Raw genomic sequence first — 19,332 nt, forward strand, 5'->3', positions numbered from 1 at the left:
AAAGGTTGAACAACTACATGCTTAAAATTAGCAGGGGACCACTCCAGAGGACAGACTGCAATTAATTAATGAGAGAAAGGATGGACCAACAGTCTGGAAAACCTCCTTAAAAAGTCGGGGAGGGACAGTATCTTCAGGGGACCCGAGGGCTTCAAATGATCAACAGTCTACTGAAGGGAGGACAGGGTCACAGGTTCAAATGTGTCCAACTCAGGAGAGCAGGGACTTTTACAACTACTAGTACATCTCCCTGCAGAAAATGAAAGCTAATAGTCGTATGTTTATTTTGCTGTGACATTTGAAGAGAATACTATATTTTTTGAGGAAGAAAATTAGTGGATTTTGTCAATTATGATTGAATAAATTGTAAAAAATGTGCTAGTCTGAGTAGAATTTAACCTGACCAGCTCACTCATAAAGAGACTGAATGAACTGATAAGAATATGAGTTTAAAACTGCATGTGGAAGAGCGTCTGTGAGTCTGTTTCAGTTTTATTTAGAGTCATTGTGGTTCTGCTTGGTGACTCTGCTTGGTGTTGTGTTCACTGGACCAGTTATTCTCATCACCGTCTCTTCAACAACCCTCTGCACCTGCAGCAGGCCGTTCTCACTTCAGTCACACTGAAGGAGGTTTTTGTACGGCGACAAATCACTGTGTGAACACATCCACACTGTTTATATAGTGGTAACTCTGACAGTAATAAACTGCTGCATCTTCAGCCTGAACTCCACTGATGGTCAAAGTGAAGTCAGAGCTGCTTCCACTGCCACTAAACCGAGATGGTGTTCCTGATTGACGATTGCTAGCTAAATATATCAGGAGCTTTGGAGGCTGTCCAGATTTCTGTTGATACCAGTGCAACCGATTATTGCTATAAACAGGTTGACTAGTCTTACAGGTGAGAGCGACAGTGGATCCTGGAGTAGATGTCACTACTGGAGGCTGAGTCACAGTCACCTGACCGCTGCATCCTGCAGGACAAAACAAATCATTCATTCATCAGCAGAAGGAAAGGAGAGAAAAGGCGAGGCGTCGTGTTTGAGATGTTGCCGAGCCAACGAACCTGTAAACCAGCAGCAGGCCAGCGTCCAGATGAGGATGGTGATGAGAGTCATGGTGGTTGTGGTCTCTGCTGTGTTGACTGACAGATCTGAGTCCTGCAGTGTTGAACTCACAGGACTATAAAGCTTCTCAGTTCACTGGAGGATCAGCTGACGATGCAAAGCCTCCTCTCTATGGAAATGATTTCTCTGCTCTCAACAGACTGAAGGCAACGTGGGACACGAAATCAGGAGGAATACGGCTCGGATGAACAACATGGAGGATCTTAATGGAACAGAGGAAAACACTCACATTAAAAGTGCAGTTGAGGATTTAAGGATACGTTTGTGTTCACTGTGGTTGGTATGAAACGTTTGTCTGCTGTTCATTTAATGACAGGATTTAATGCAAATCTATCAGATATTTCACTTTTTCATCATATGATTTTGTAAATCATCATTATCTATAAGCATCATGTTCATTTAACCATGTATGAACTTAAATAAGACTGAAAATATGACTTATGAGGAGGCTGTAATCTTTTTCTGTCTGGAGTAGAAAAATAAAACAAAATTAAATAATCAATATTCATTTATACAATAAGTTTGAATCAATATAATTTGAAACATTTTGTAGATTCAATTATTTATAATAATTTCTATATTATTAGAAAAATCAGAGAGTTTCCTCACTGGATAGATTTGTATCTCAAATTTAAAAATATGCTATAAAATTGTTAAAAAAACATGTAGAAGTTGAAGGAATAGGAGATAAATCATTACTTAATTAAAATAAATGATTAATTATGCATTCTTACTATAAAATAACTCTGTTTTCAGTGGACAGATGCTTGTTCACAGTGCAGGAGGTTTTTGTACGGCCACTTAACGAGGTTGTATCACTGTGGTACACTTTTGGTGGAGGAACCAAACTCATCGTTAACTGTAAGTATCACAGATTTATGATTTCTACAACGTTCAATATTATAATCGCTTTGTTTAAAGTAAATGTGATGAACCAAATCATTATTTTGGATCATTTATACTTTTTGGATATTAATTATTCATTAATCTAGGCTGATATTGGAGTTTAGGAAAACACTGCATATTATTTTCCTATTATAGATTATGTTTTGGTGAAGTAGATGCAGTATTTTATTTTGTAACATTGAAACATCTGTTAGTGTGTTAGCTGTACGTTATAAAATCTAATGTTGATCAAACTAATAAGAGGGTTTATTGTACATTCAGTGTCGCTGCAGTTTGTGTTCACGGTTCGTTAGTTCAAAGTGATGAAAAGGAAGTGAAACAGACAGATGTCAAAGTCTTTCACTGCTTACAGTTTACAGATGATTAATGAAACTTTTCTATTCCAATGACTCCTCAGTCACATTGTATATGATTCTATAATGATTTCATGAGGAGAGCCGCAGGAGAAGATTGGTTCCTGTAAATGACAGAACTCCAGTCAGCGTTGTATTTGTTAAATCCTCCCTCCATCCCATGTCTCTGTGTGACCACAGCATCATGCACACAGCTAACCCTCAGTAACGTCACCTCTGTCATGTTCAGCTGTCTTTCCTACAGTGGAAGTTAATCTGCTCCTCGTGTGTCTCTGCTCTCCCCTCCAGCTGGCTCCATGATCCGGCCCTCAGTCTCCCTGCTTCCCCCCTCCTCTGAGCAGCTCTCTGGGGGCTCGGCCACGCTGGCCTGCCTGCTGACCGGCTACTCTCCTCAGGGAGCCGTGGTGAGCTGGGAGGTGGACGGCACCGAGGTGACGGAGGGGGTCCTGAGCAGCTCAGAGGAGGAGAAGAGCGGACTCTACAGCAGCAGCAGCACCCTGAGCCTGAGCCAGGAGCGCTGGATGGCAGGAGAGCTGTACTCCTGCAAGGTCCTCCATCACAACCACAACCAGATGCAGTCCCTCCACAGGAGCCAGTGTAAGGCCTAGAGGGTCTGGATGGAGGCCAGGACAGGAGCTCTGCATGGGGGGAGCAGGAGGAACACACCTGCTGCTCTGAACAATCTGAGGACAACGTTTGTAGAGGAAACTATAAAGCCTTGTGTGACTGCTGTAAAGTAGCTAGAGAGTAATGTGTGTAGCTCAGCAAGTAGATGTGTGCGTTTAATAACTGTCTTTTTATAATAATAAAGCTTTCACTGATGAATTACATGATGAAGTGTTTGGTGTTTCATTTTATTAAGAGAAGTAAAGAATTAAATGGTTTCATATCAACTGGTTCTACTCTCTGCAGAAAATTAAAGCTTTGGATTCATCTTATAAAAATTCATATTTCTACATTACAATACAATAATACAGAGATGTGAAACTGAGGGAGGATTCTGCAGAAACTTCACCTCCATCCATCAGACAGAGAAGACAGGACCCACACATGCAGACAGACAAGGTTGCAGTGCCGAGGCTCAGTGTTCAATAAACCAGTTCAGGTTCGGTACACAGGAAGGCAGTCGGTGAAGATAACGGCACAAACGTCCGAGAGGAAGGAAAGCTGCATCTCTCCCACGAGGCCAAAGACCATCTGGCTCAGGAGGACGGAGAAACACACAGCTGAAGTAGACGAGGGGGGGGGGGGGACACCTGGACACAGGTGAGACACATGAGGGCGGGACAAGCAATCACACAGGAGGACACTTGACAGGACACGAGAGAAGCCAAGACTTAGGGAAACGAAAATGAAAACCTAGAAAAATGTTCACAAAGACAAGTTGACCTCTAAACAAACCCGGAGCGTGACAATCGATGCTGAGAGAGAAAACTTTGGATGAGACTTAGACTTTTAGACTTTGACTTTTGTCCCACAGGGGTCAGTTCTGAGTCCAAAGCTGTTTATACTATACATAAATGATATATACAAAGTGTCAAATACTCTGAAATACATATTATTTGCGGATGACTCAATATTTTCTGCTCTGGGAGTGACTTGAACCAACTTGTGGAAACAGTAAATCAGGAAATGGCCAAACTTCAAGTGTGGTTTAATAAAAATAAATTATCACTAAATCTTGGTAAAACTAAATACATGCTATATGGGAAAAGAGGCTGCAACAACAGTCCCAACATTCAAGTAAACAGAGTTAATATTGAGAGGGTCCTGAGAATAAGGTTCTGGGAGTGATTATCGATGACATGCTAAGTTGGAAGCCACACATAACACAATTAAAAAGGAAGTTGGCCAGGTGTGTGTCCATACTTTGGAAAGTGCAAAAAATACTAAATCAAAAAGCACTTCATCTGTTATACTGCGCACTAGTCTCTCCGCACCTGCAATACTGTGCAGAGGTGTGGGGACACACATATAAAGGCTCCACACAGCCCTTGTTAATTCTCCAAAAAAGAGCCTTGAGAATCTTTCACTATGCCAACTACAGGGCACACACCAATCAGTTATTTATCAAATCGAGAATACTCAAACTATATGACTTAATAAACTATCACACAGTACAAATGATGTACCAAGTTTCTGACAGAACTCTCCCCCAGAACCTGCAAATACTGTTCCTAGACAGAGAGAGACACAATCTTAGAGGGAACAGGATTTTCAGGCAAAGGAAGGTACGAACTACGTTAAAATCCTTCTCCTTATCGGTCACAGGTGTTAGACAATGGAATGTGTTAGAAGAAGAAGTCAAGAAATCAGCAACACTAAGTGGCTTTAAGAAGAAGTATGTATATTCAACACTTGACCGGTACAGATTATTGCATGAGAGTTGAAAAAGGTCTGAGGCACGAATCAGCAGACATGGTGTTGTGTCGGGATGGGAGAATAACTAATGAACATTCTGTACCCAAACAATAAGTTGAACCTGAGAAGCTTGTATGGTACGATGTCAGTTGTACGTAGCAGGGAGTACAGCTCTCTGGACCACCTACTGCTGTAACATGTTATGTCAAATGTCACAAGTAAAAGAAAATGTTATGTCAAATGGAAAATGCTAAAGATAAGATAATATGATTATGATTATGATTGAGAAGCTTGGCTTCTCCCGCTTTCCCTTTCGGCCATGTGTATTGTATTATTTGAACAAAGTGTGATGATGATGATTTAACTGACATGCCCGAAATAAATAAATAAATTAAATAAATAAAGCCTTCCTGTCTCAAGGCCAAAGACCAGACAAGCAGCATGACATCAAAATGACTTCATTTTCAAAAATATACTAAATTATAGAGTTACTGATATTTTCCATAATCTTCTTAATGTTCTTTACTTTAAGAAATATACATTTTAAATTATTCATACATCAAACAGGTTATAGAATCCTAAATTAAAACTGTGGATTATAAGAAGTCAGTGTCTCTGTGTTTCTTTTAGGTCATGTTCATTATGAAAAATGTCCTGTTGATCATCTCAGCATCATATCTGATATTACACCTGATAGTACACAAGCTTTCTTATTAGTTTGTGATATTTAATATGAACTACATTTAGAGATTTAAATCATTTAGCTACAAATGTTTCTTTTTTTCTGTGTACTGTTGTTATATTCCATCGTTTTGTGCAGCTATCAGTAGAGACACTGTTGAGGACTTTATCAGCGGCTATAGTGCAACAAGATTTTAACCTCCCCAGCTCACTCTCAAAGAGACTGAATGAACTGATAAGAATATGAGTTTAAAACTGCATGTGGAAGAGCGTCTGTGAGTCTGTTTCAGTTTTATTTAGAGTCATTGTGGTTCTGCTTGGTGACTCTGCTTGGTGTTGTGTTCACTGGACCAGTTATTCTCATCACCGTCTCTTCAACAACCCTCTGCACCTGCAGCAGGCCGTTCTCACTTCAGTCACACTGAAGGAGGTTTTTGTACGGCGACAAATCACTGTGTGAACACCCAAGCACTGTTTATCTTGTGGAGACTCAGACAGTAATAAACTGCTGCATCTTCAGCCTGAACTCCACTGATGGTCAAAGTGAAGTCAGAGTTGCTTCCACTGCCACTAAACCGAGATGGTGTTCCTGAGTAACGATTGCTAACTACATATATCAGGAGCTTTGGAGGCTGTCCAGATTTCTGTTGATACCAGGACAAATCATTACCATCATTAACACGTTGACTCGCCTTACAGGTGAGAGTGACACTGGATCCTGGAGTAGATGTCACTACTGGAGGCTGAGTCACAGTCACCTGACCGCTGCATCCTGCAGGACAAAACAAATCATTCATTCATCAGCAGAAGGAAAGGAGAGAAAAGGCGAGGCGTCGTGTTTGAGATGTTGCCGAGCCAACGAACCTGTAAACCAGCAGCAGGCCAGCGTCCAGATGAGGATGGTGATGAGAGTCATGGTGGTTGTGGTCTCTGCTGTGTTGACTGACAGATCTGAGTCCTGCAGTGTTGAACTCACAGGACTATAAAGCTTCTCAGTTCACTGGAGGATCAGCTGACGATGCAAAGCCTCCTCTCTATGGAAATGATTTCTCTGCTCTCAACAGACTGAAGGCAACGTGGGACACGAAATCAGGAGGAATACGGCTCGGATGAACAACATGGAGGATCTTAATGGAACAGAGGAAAACACTCACATTAAAAGTGCAGTTGAGGATTTAAGGATACGTTTGTGTTCACTGTGGTTGGTATGAAACGTTTGTCTGCTGTTCATTTACTGACAGGATTTAATGCAAATCTATCAGATATTTCACTTTTTCATCATATGATTTTGTAAATCATCATTATCTATAAGCATCATGTTCATTTAACCATGTATGAACTTAAATAAGACTGAAAATATGACTTATGAGGAGGATGTAATCTTTTTCTGTCTGGAGTAGAAAAGTAAAAAAAAAAATATTATATAATCAGTCTTTATTTTTAAAATACGTTTAAATCCATATAATTTGAAAGATTTTGTAGATTTAATTAAATACAATTATTTCTATATTACTAGAAAAAGTGTTTTCAATGGATAGATTTGTCTCTCAAATTTAAAAATATGCTATAAAATTGTTAAAAAACATGTAGAAGTTGAAGGAATAGGAGATAAATCATTACTTAATAAAATAAATGATTAATTATGCATTCTTACTATAAAATAACTCTGTTTTCAGTGGACAGATGCTTGTTCACAGTGCAGGAGGTTTTTGTACGGCCACTTAACGAGGTTGTATCACTGTGGTGGACTTTTGGTGGAGGAACCAAACTCATCGTTAACTGTAAGTATCACAGATTTATGATTTCTACAACGTTCAATATTATAATCGCTTTGTCAAAAGTAAATGTGATGAACCAAATCATTATTTTGGATCATTTATACTTTTTGGATATTTATTATTCATTAATCTAGGCTGATATTGGAGTTTAGGAAAACACTGCATATTATTTTCCTATTATAGATTATGTTTTGGTGAAGTAGATGCAGTATTTTATTTTGTAACATTGAAACATCTGTTAGTGTGTTAGCTGTACGTTATAAAATCTAATGTTGATCAAACAAATAAGAGGGTTTATTGTACATTCAGTGTCGCTGCAGTTTGTGTTCACGGTTCGTTAGTTTAAAGTGATGAAAAGGAAGTGAAACAGACAGATGTCAAAGTCTTTCACTGCTTACAGTTTACAGATGATTAATGAAACTTTTCTATTCCAATGACTCCTCAGTCACATTGTATATGATTCTATAATGATTTAATGAGGAGAGCCGCAGGAGAAGATTGGTTCCTGTAAATGACAGAACTCCAGTCAGCGTTGTATTTGTTAAATCCTCCCTCCATCCCATGTCTCTGTGTGACCACAGCATCATGCACACAGCTAACCCTCAGTAACGTCACCTCTGTCATGTTCAGCTGTCTTTCCTACAGTGGAAGTTAATCTGCTCCTCGTGTGTCTCTGCTCTCCCCTCCAGCTGGCTCCATGATCCGGCCCTCAGTCTCCCTGCTTCCCCCCTCCGCTGAGCAGCTCTCTGGGGGCTCGGCCACGCTGGCCTGCCTGCTGACCGGCTACTCTCCTCAGGGAGCCGTGGTGAGCTGGGAGGTGGACGGCACCGAGGTGACGGAGGGGGTCCTGAGCAGCTCAGAGGAGGAGAAGAGCGGACTCTACAGCAGCAGCAGCACCCTGAGCCTGAGCCAGGAGCGCTGGATGGCAGGAGAGCTGTACTCCTGCAAGGTCCTCCATCACAACCACAACCAGATGCAGTCCCTCCACAGGAGCCAGTGTAAGGCCTAGAGGGTCTGGATGGAGGCCAGGACAGGAGCTCTGCATGGGGGGAGCAGGAGGAACACACCTGCTGCTCTGAACAATCTGAGGACAACGTTTGTAGAGGAAACTATAAAGCCTTGTGTGACTGCTGTAAAGTAGCTAGAGAGTAATGTGTGTAGCTCAGCAAGTAGATGTGTGCGTTTAATAACTGTCTTTTTATAATAATAAAGCTTTCACTGATGAATAAAATGATGAAGTGTTTGGTGTTTTATTTTATGAATAGGACTAGAGAATGAAATGGTTTTATAACTACTAGTACTACTCCCTGCAGAAAATTAAAGCTAATGGTCGTATGTTTATTATGCTGTGACATTTGAAGAGAAAATACTATAGTTTGAGGATGAAATTAATTGGATTTTCAAGTTATCACTAATAAATTGTAAAAGTCTGAGAAGAATTGAACCTGACCATCTCACTCTCAAAGAGACTGAATGAACTGATAAGAATATGAGTTTAAAACTGCATGTGGAAGAGCGTCTGTGAGTCTGTTTCAGTTTTATTTAGAGTCATTGTGGTTCTGCTTGGTGACTCTGCTTGGTGTTGTGTTCACTGGACCAGTTATTCTCATCACCGTCTCTTCAACAACCCTCTGCACCTGCAGCAGGCCGTTCTCACTTCAGTCACACTGAAGGAGGTTTTTGTACGGCTCTAAATCACTGTGTGAACACACCGTCAGTATGTACACCCAGACAGTAGTAATCTCCAGCATCTTCAGCCTGAACTCCACTGATGGTTAAAGTGTAGCGAGAACCAGAGCTACTGCCACTGAATCGAGACGGCGTTCCAGAGAAGAGATCTGATGTATCGTATATAAGAAGTTTGGGAGCCTGTCCAGGTTTCTGAAGGTACCAACTGAGATCAGCACCAATATCTGAGCTCCCCGTGGCGGTGAGTTCCACAGTCCCTCCAACACTAACAGACTTGGATTTGTCGGCCTGAGTCAGAAATTTTTGGGCAGAAGTCTCTGAAATGAGAAATGAAATGAGATTTTGAGAATGAAATGGAATAGCCAACAACATGCAGCAGCAGTCTAAATTATAACAATCATACAGAGATTAAGACATAAAGAAAATTGGACGCAAACATGAGAAGACATCAGCTGTAAAAATGATCACATATGTCTTCAAAACCTCTCACCCTGACTCAGAAAACCCAGCATGACAATCAGAGTTATTGGCAACATCATCCTGAAGCAGTTTTCAGTGTGAGTACGAGAAAACAGTTCAGACTCACGGTGACACGAGAACTTAAAACTGCGAGGAGCAGCGATGCATTCAAATCATGCAAAACCCGTTTGGGCCCAGCTGTGGTTGTGGAAGTGAAAGGGAGAGAGGAGGTGGAGGAAGTAGAGGCTACATCTCCCTGTGGACTGATCCAGAACATGAAGAAACTGCTGACTCTCTGTTTCTCACCTCTCTGCTGTTTCTGTCTTTGTCAACTTTCCCAAAGGCCTTTGTACTGATAAATAGTTGCATGCTGCCCTCTGCTGGCTGTTAATGGAGATGCTCCAGATGTGACACTGATGGATTTAGGGGATCAATCATGTGTGAAGGGTTAACGATCCCTTTAGAGGCTTTAATTCTTCAAACAAATTCAGGGCTTCATCCCAAAGCTGTGTGTATGGATTATGAATCATATTCTGCTTTATATGTCTCTGCTCTATTTTGTTACTGAGTTTATAATAGATGATGTTATTATAACATCCTATGGGTTTCATGCCTCTCCTTGTTTTGTCTCCTCTGTTTCTGTTGTGCATTTTAATTGTGCTAAATGAATCAAATCAAAAATATTATTCTGCTTTTTTTCTCCAATAGAAATTTGAATAAGTTTAACATCATCAAGCGTTCCACAAACATCCGTGTGAAACAGGTTCAATTAGTTGCAGCTCTGACACATTTCAGCTGAGATTTGAGTCACTTCCTGTTAGGAAAGTTTATTTAAAAAACATTTGACTCTTCATCCTAAAAGAAGCAAGAAGTTTTGTCCAGTTGGGACTGATTTCCTCCTCTGAGACGTTTGATGAATTGTCTTCATGATACAGACTGATTTTTGATTGATTGATTACATGTATTATTGTGTCATGCATAATCAATATGCCCAGCCCACAAGGGCTTACAAGACACCAATATTAGACAACAAAAAGACCAGAAACCAAAAGTATTTGCTTAACAACACGAATACTAACAAAATAAACCATCCTGACGTTTCTTCCAGGCTTTTGCAACAAAAGAGGCTAACTTAAAAACATTGAAATTAAACAACCCTTCAATCCTGTCATCATCAGTGCTCCAAAACATTTCAGGATACTGAATAAACATTTCGTTGAAAAAAGGTATTCTCAGCTCATCATAAAAAGGACAATATAAAATAAAATGAGATTCATTTTCTACCTCTCCTAAGTCACAAAGTTCACAAAGTCTGTGTTCCTCTGGGATGTTTTTAAATCTGCCGACTTCAAGGGCCAGAGGAAGGATTCCTGTTCTTAACTGAGCACACAAGGATCTTTGATTTCTCCCTAAGTTTGCTTTTACATTAAATTCAGTAGCATAGTTATGTTTGATCTGAATATATGTTCGATATTTCGGTTTTAACAAGATGTCATTTAAACACTTTTTTTCAAATCCAAAGAGTAACTTTTCTCTAATTGTGTTTCCACTGCATGATAAATTATTTCTATAGATATACTGTAGTTCAGCTTCTCTGAAGACAGCATGAAGCTCTGCAGCCCATGGACCATTCTGAACTTCACTCCAAAGGAAAACCTTCTTACTGATCCTATTATCTGACATATTAATGAAACGATTCCACAGTCTAATCATTTCACATTTCCTCCTTATTGATCCAGGAATCCAACCCATGTCACCCTGAGCAGCAACTTTATGAATGCCCAGAAAACAACGTATAGCTCTGTTTTGTACTGCATCTGAAATGGACCTTTCTTTAAATCCCCATATCCCTGCAGCATAATTCATAATAGGAGAAACACATGCATCATACAGTTGAGAGTAAGTGGAATATCCCAGGTCTTTACATATTTTTAGCTTGTTAACAACAGACCCCAAAGCTCTGCTAGCTGAACCAGCCAAGAGTTTAATTCCATTTTCCTAAGTCATAAATTCATCAAGAGGGAATCCCAAATATTTGTACTCAGATTCATATTCCAATGTCATGTTCCAGAAAGTGAAAATGTTCCCACTTCTTGGAACCCTTTTTTTCCAAAAATGAATTATCTGTGTTTGACTCTGATTTATTGACAGCCTCCATCTGTAACACCAGGTCTTTAATAAATGTAACATAATCTGTAAATCATCTTCTGATTCAGCCAGCAGCGCAGTATCATCTGCATACAGCAAAATACCCACAGTTAAGTCCTGGTTCAGTTTATCAGGATCATTCAAGACAGGCCTTCCTGTCTGCTTTTGTTTAACGTTACACTCTCTTCAGGAGCTGATCATGTGACCTTCACCTGCATATTACACATGATGGAGGAAACCTGTCTCCTGCATTTTAACGGTCTGTTTGCATTTAATTAAAAGTTGATGCATTTTAAGGGATAACAAATACTAAAAAGGTAAACACTTCTTTAAAAGTATAAAATGTTCCAGGTCACACTGCTTTTAGCACCAAGACACAAGAACAGACAGTAGTTTGTCTAAACAATGGTTTGACCTTTTTTTCAGATGAATTCAAAAACAATTTCCCTGAATTGGAGCAGAAACAACACGGTTGCAGCTGGAGGCCCGATCACTCTGAACCAAGGTTGGGCTGATAATGAAACTGGAGAAATATCTGAAAATGTTCAGAAATAATACTTTGAAGTGAGAGGCAGAGATCCCAGTAATGTGTGTGCTTGGTGAGGTTTGTGTCAGCTCTGTGTTCACTGGTCTGTGTCTCCTCAGCAGCTGCAGAAGGTTCCTGCTGGAACAGCTCAGCTTCTCTGCAGTCTGACTGAGGGAGGTTTTTGTACCACGACAAATCACTGTGTGAACACAGGCCCACTGTGGTAACTCTGACAGTAATAAACTGCTGCATCTTCAGCCTGAACTCCACTGATGGTCAAAGTGAAGTCAGAGCTGCTTCCACGGCCAGTAAACCGAGATGGTGTTCCTGATTGAAGTGTGCTAGCGTAATATATCAGGAGCTTTGGAGGCTGTCCAGATTTCTGTTGATACCAGGACAACGCAATACCACTGACAACAGGCTGACTAGTCTTACAGGTGAGAGCGACAGTGGATCCTGGAGTAGATGTCACTACTGGAGGCTGAGTCACAGTCACCTGACCGCTGCATCCTGCAGGACAAAACAAATCATTCATTCATCAGCAGAAGGAAAGGAGAGAAAAGGAGAGGCGTCGTGTTTGAGATGTTGCCGAGCCAACAAACCTGTAAACCAGCAGCAGGCCAGCGTCCAGATGAGGATGGTGATGAGAGTCATGGTGGTTGTGGTCTCTGCTGTGTTGACTGACAGATCTGAGTCCTGCAGTGTTGAACTCACAGGACTATAAAGCTTCTCAGTTCACTGGAGGATCAGCTGACGATGCAAAGCCTCCTCTCTATGGAAATGATTTCTCTGCTCTCAACAGACTGAAGGCAACGTGGGACACGAAATCAGGAGGAATACGGCTCGGATGAACAACATGGAGGATCTTAATGGAACAGAGGAAAACACTCACATTAAAAGTGCAGTTGAGGATTTAAGGATACGTTTGTGTTCACTGTGGTTGGTATGAAACGTTTGTCTGCTGTTCATTTACTGACAGGATTTAATGAAATCTATCAGATATTTCACTTTTTCATCATATGATTTTGTAAATCATCATTAATTATAAGCATCATGTTCATTTAACCATGTATGAACTTAAATAAGACTGAAAATATGACTTATGAGGAGGCTGTAATCTTTTTCTGTCTGGAGTAGAAAAGTAAAAAAAAAAAATTATATAATCAGTCTTTATTTTTAAAATACGTTTAAATCCATATAATTTGAAAGATTTTGTAGATTTAATTAAATATAATTATTTCTATATTACTAGAAAAAGTGTTTTCAGTGGATAGATTTGTCTGTCAAATTTAAAAATATGCTATACAATTGTTAAAAAACATGTAGAAGTTGAAGGAATAGGAGATAAATCATTACTTAATGAAAATAAATGATTAATTATGCATTCTTACTATAAAATAACTCTGTTTTCAGTGGACAGATGCTTGTTCACAGTGCAGGAGGTTTTTGTACGGCCACTTAACGAGGTTGTATCACTGTGGTACACTTTTGGTGGAGGAACCAAACTCATCGTTAACTGTAAGTATCACAGATTTATGATTTCTACAACGTTCAGTATTATAATCGCTTTGTCAAAAGTTAATGTGATGAACCAAACCATTATTTTGGATCATTTATACTTTTTGGATATTTATTATTCATTAATCTAGGCTGATATTGGAGTTTAGGAAAACACTGCATATTATTTTCCTATTATAGATTATGTTTTGGTGAAGTAGATGCAGTATTTTATTTTGTAACATTGAAACATCTGTTAGTGTGTTAGCTGTACGTTATAAAATCTAATGTTGATCAAACAAATAAGAGGGTTTATTGTACATTCAGTGTCGCTGCAGTTTGTGTTCACGGTTCGTTAGTTCAAAGTGATGAAAAGGAAGTGAAACAGACAGATGTCAAAGTCTTTCACTGCTTACAGTTTACAGATGATTAATGAAACTTTTCTATTCCAATGACTCCTCAGTCACATTGTATATGATTCTATAATGATTTAATGAGGAGAGCCGCAGGAGAAGATTGGTTCCTGTAAATGACAGAACTCCAGTCAGCGTTGTATTTGTTAAATCCTCCCTCCATCCCATGTCTCTGTGTGACCACAGCATCATGCACACAGCTAACCCTCAGTAACGTCACCTCTGTCATGTTCAGCTGTCTTTCCTACAGTGGAAGTTAATCTGCTCCTCGTGTGTCTCTGCTCTCCCCTCCAGCTGGCTCCATGATCCGGCCCTCAGTCTCCCTGCTTCCCCCCTCCTCTGAGCAGCTCTCTGGGGGCTCGGCCACGCTGGCCTGCCTGCTGACCGGCTACTCTCCTCAGGGAGCCGTGGTGAGCTGGGAGGTGGACGGCACCGAGGTGACGGAGGGGGTCCTGAGCAGCTCAGAGGAGGAGAAGAGCGGACTCTACAGCAGCAGCAGCACCCTGAGCCTGAGCCAGGAGCGCTGGATGGCAGGAGAGCTGTACTCCTGCAAGGTCCTCCATCACAACCACAACCAGATGCAGTCCCTCCACAGGAGCCAGTGTAAGGCCTAGAGGGTCTGGATGGAGGCCAGGACAGGAGCGCTGCATGGGGGGAGCAGGAGGAACACACCTGCTGCTCTGAACAATCTGAGGACAACGTTTGTAGAGGAAACTATAAAGCCTTGTGTGACTGCTGTAAAGTAGCTAGAGAGTAATGTGTGTAGCTCAGCAAGTAGATGTGTGCGTTTAATAACTGTCTTTTTATAATAATAAAGCTTTCACTGATGAATTACATGATAAAGTGTTTGGTGTTTTATTTTATTAAGAGAAGTAAAGAATGAAATGGTTTCATATCAACTGGTTCTACTCCCTGCAGAAAATGAAAGCTTTGGATTCATCTTATAAAAAGTCATATTTCTACATTATAATACAATAATACAGAGATGTTAAACTGAGGGAGGATTCTGCAGAAACTTCACCTCCATCCATCAGACAGAGAAGACAGGACCCACACATGCAGACAGACAAGGTTGCAGTGCCGAGGCTCAGTGTTCAATAAACCAGTTCAGGTTCGGTACACAGGAAGGCAGTCGGTGAAGATAACGGCACAAACGTCCGAGAGGAAGGAAAGCTGATTTTCCATAATCTTCTTTATGTTCATTACTTTACGAAATAAACATTTTAAATGATTGATACATTCAAAAAGGTTGTACCATCCTAAAATAAAACTGTGGATTATAAGAAGTCAGTGTCTCTGTGTTATTTTTAGGCAAGGCAAGGCAACTTTATTTGTATAGCACATTTCATCCACAAGGCAGACTCAAAGTGCTTCACATCATGACATGTCATACAATAAAGTGAAGAAAAAAGAATTAAAATAAAATAAAGGCAAAATTAAAATGCATTACAGAAAGACAAGGAGAATAAAAACATATTTGCAATAATTAAAAACAGTGCAGACATTAAAAGATTTAGCAGAAAGCTATGGTGAACATAAAAGTTTTCAGTCTAGTTTTAAAAGTGGTCAGAGTTGGGGCAAGTCTTACATCTTCAGGAAGTTTATTCCAGCTATTTGTTGCATAGTGACTAAATGATGCTCTTCCGTGATTGTTGTTTACTCTGGGAATCACTAACAGATTGGTCTCAGAAGATCTTAGTGGTCTAGAAGGCTTATGTAGTGGGAGCATATCAGTGATATACTTCGGTCCTAGACCATGTAGTGATTTATATGTGAGCAGGAGGATTTTTAAATCAATCCTCTGACATACAGGGAGCCAATGTAAGGATTTAAGAATTGGTGTAATGTGCTCACATTTTTTGGTCTTTGTAAGAACTCTAGCAGCAGCGTTCTGAACTGTAGCTGCCTGACAGTTTTTTTCGGAAGACCTGCAAAGAGACCATTACAGTAGTCTAGCCTACTAGTAATAAAGGCATGTACAAGTTTTTCTAAGTCTTGAGCTGACATGAGCCCTCTAAGTCTTGCTACATTTTTGAGGTGTTGTGGAAAAATGAATCTGCCCAATAAAGATCAACAACCAGGATCAGCTTTTTCTCCGAGGTTTATTCCACTAAGTATTCTCATCTGCAGAAGAAAGTACTGTTCACCCCTGCCTTCTGATGCAAAGGTTCAGAATCAGCAGGAACGACCCTGAGTCTAACAACAATCAGGCGTCACAGTCCTGAAATTATCTTATGTCAATGTGGCACTCATGTTCATAACATCTACAAACAGGCATTCATTTTCGTCATAGCATAACAGTCAGATGAGGAGATGTGGATCGACGTCTGGCCTGACAAATATTCTGATTATAAATTACAAACATCCAAAATTCCCATTACAGAGTTGATAGTAGGCTGATTTTCTTACTGATTTAATGTGACTGTCGAAATGTAAATCAGAATCCATAATAACCCCAAGATTTCTGGTTTTGTTTGTGGTTTTCAGGGACAGAGAGTGAAGGTGTTGAATTACTTTAAACCTTTCTTTTTTAGCACCAAAAACAATTATCTCAGTTTTGTCCTCATTTAGTTGTAGGAAGTTTTGGCACATCCAGTCTTTGACTTGTTCAATGCACTGGCACAGAAGATCTATGGGGCGATAGTCGTTTGGTGATAGTGCTACATAGATTGGGGTGTCATTGGCATAGCAATGGTGCTCGATGTTATTATTTTGCATGATTTGTCCTAGTGGCAGCATGTAGATGTTGAATAAAGTCGGCCCCAAGATTGAACCTTGGGGGACTCCACACGTTACATTGGTAGGTTCTGATACATAGTCGCCAATGGAAACAAAATAGTTCCTATCTTGTAGATATGACTTGAACCAGTTTAAGACTGTGCCTGAGAGCCCCACCCAGTTTTCCAACCTGTCCAAGAGTATTGAGTGGTCAACCATGTCAAATGCAGCACTGAGGTCTAATAGCATTCATATTGAAGTTTTGCCAGAGTCTGTGTTGAGACGGATGTTATTTACAACTTTAATAAGGGCCGTCTCGGTGCTATGAAAAGGTTGAAATCCTGACTGGAAGTTGTTGTGGCAGCCAGTTGAAGCCAGGAAGTGATTTAGTTGTTGGAGGACAACTTTCTCAATTATTTTACTTATGAAGGGTAGATTTGAAATTGGTCTGTAGTTGTTGATAATTGAGGCATCTAGGCTGGGCTTTTTTAGAAGAGGTTAAATGACTGCAGTTTTGAAGGCCTTTGGGAAATTGCCTGATTGAATAGAGTTATTAACTATTTGCAATACGTCTATTGATAGGCAGTCAAAAATATTCTTAAAAAAGTTGGTAGGTAAAGCATCAAGGCAGCAGGTGGATGATTTTAGATTTATTTCTATCGCACTTTTTAAGACTAAATTGTAGGCCCAGAGGCTCTCTTTATAGATGTCATGGTGAATATGAAGTTTAGTACTCCAAGAGGATTCGTTCAGCCTTCCTGCCTCTCTTCTCTGGGCTGTCACAACAGCAGCTTTTCTCCAGGGTGCCTTTTGCTTACCAGAAATTGTTTTAACCGTTTTAGGTCATGTTCATTATGAAAAATGTTGTGTTGATCATCTCAGCATCATATCTGATATTACACCTGATAGTACAGAAGCTTTCTTATTAGATTGTGATATTTAATATCAACTACATTTTAGATATGAATTGGTTCTTTTTTTCTGTGTACTGTTGTTATATTCCATCGTTTTGTGCAGCTATCAGTAGAGACACTGTTGAGGACTTTATCAGCGGCTATAGTGCAACAAGATTTTAACCTGACCAGCTCACTCTCAAAGAGACTGAATGAACTGATAAGAATATGAGTTTAAAACTGCATGTGGAAGAGCGTCTGTGAGTCTGTTTCAGTTTTATTTAGAGTCATTGTGGTTCTGCTTGGTGACTCTGCTTGGTGTTGTGTTCACTGGACCAGTTATTCTCATCACCGTCTCTTCAACAACCCTCTGCACCTGCAGCAGGCCGTTCTCACTTCAGTCACACTGAAGGAGGTTTTTGTACGGCGACAAATGTTGATACATTTTAAGGGATAACAAATACTAAAAAGGTAAACACTTCTTTAAAAGTATAAAATGTTCCAGGTCTCACTGCTTTCAGCACCAAGACACAAGAACAGACAGTAGTTTGTCTAAACAATGGTTTGATGTTTTTTTTTCAGATGAATTCAAAAATAATTTCCCTGAATTGGAGCAGAAACAACACGGTTGCAGCTGGAGGCCCGATCACTCTGAACCAAGGTTGGGCTGATAATGAAACTGGAGAAATATCTGAAAATGTTAAGAAATAATACTTTGAAGTGAGAGGCAGAGATCCCAGTAATGTGTGTGCTTGGTGAGGTTTATGTCAGCTCTGTGTTCACTGGTCTGTGTCTCCTCAGCAGCTGCAGAAGGTTCCTGCTGGAACAGCTCAGCTTCTCTGCAGTCTGACTGAGGGAGGTTTTTGTACGACGAGAAATCACTGTGTGAACACAGGCCCACTGTGGACACTCATACAGTAATAAACTGCTGCATCTTCAGCCTGAACTCCACTGATGGTCAAAGTGAAGTCAGAGCTGCTTCCACTGCCACTAAACCGAGATGGTGTTCCTGATTGACGTGTGCTAGCGTAATATATCAGGAGCTTTGGAGGCTGTCCAGATTTCTGTTGATACCAGTACAAAAACTGATATCCACTACTTGTGTAAACAGGCTGACTATTCTTGCAGGTGAGAGCGACAGTGGATCCTGGAGTAGATGTCACTACTGGAGGCTGAGTCACAGTCACCTGACCGCTGCATCCTGCAGGACAAAACAAATCATTCATTCATCAGCAGAAGGAAAGGAGAGAAAAGGCGAGGCGTCGTGTTTAAGATGTTGCCGAGCCAACAAACCTGTAAACCAGCAGCAGGCCAGCGTCCAGATGAGGATGGTGATGAGAGTCATGGTGGTTGTGGTCTCTGCTGTGTTGACTGACAGATCTGAGTCCTGCAGTGTTGAACTCACAGGACTATAAAGCTTCTCAGTTCACTGGAGGATCAGCTGACGATGCAAATTGCCTGCCCCTCATAATACGGGACCGTCCCACGTTTATGAACTTTAAGACTCATTTAAAATTGTGGCTCAGGGAAAATCAAAGCTGCACTCACTTTTAACTGCATCACACACTTCATCATGTGTGTCACTCACATGTCCTGTTGCATCTTGTCTTGTCTGTTAGTGTTTGTCTTGACCCTCAGATTAAATATGAGGGTGTTGTATGTATGTTTCTTTGTTTTTATGTTTTCTATGTTTTCTGCCTGGGTACAATAGATGAAAACTAGCCATTGTACTATCAAGTATTTACATTGTGTATTTAAACTGATGTCCATAAATATGCACTGTCC

At 40.3% G+C, this 19,332-nt stretch overlaps 1 pseudogene across 1 annotated transcript in view; it reads left to right on the forward strand.

The window, feature by feature from the left end:
• The first annotated feature begins 1,504 nt into the window (after positions 1-1,504).
• LOC311015958 (Ig kappa chain C region, B allele pseudogene) overlaps positions 1,505-19,332 on the forward strand; it is a 32,860-nt pseudogene continuing 15,032 nt past the window's right edge. Inside the window, exon 1 of the transcript XR_014599279.1 lies at positions 1,505-1,645. The product of XR_014599279.1 is annotated as an Ig kappa chain C region, B allele pseudogene (transcript). The remainder of the gene's footprint in view (positions 1,646-19,332) is intronic.

The sequence above is a fragment of the Eutrigla gurnardus genome, assembly GCF_963514095.1.
Source record: "Eutrigla gurnardus genome assembly, chromosome: 7".
NCBI lineage: Eukaryota > Metazoa > Chordata > Actinopteri > Perciformes > Triglidae > Eutrigla > Eutrigla gurnardus.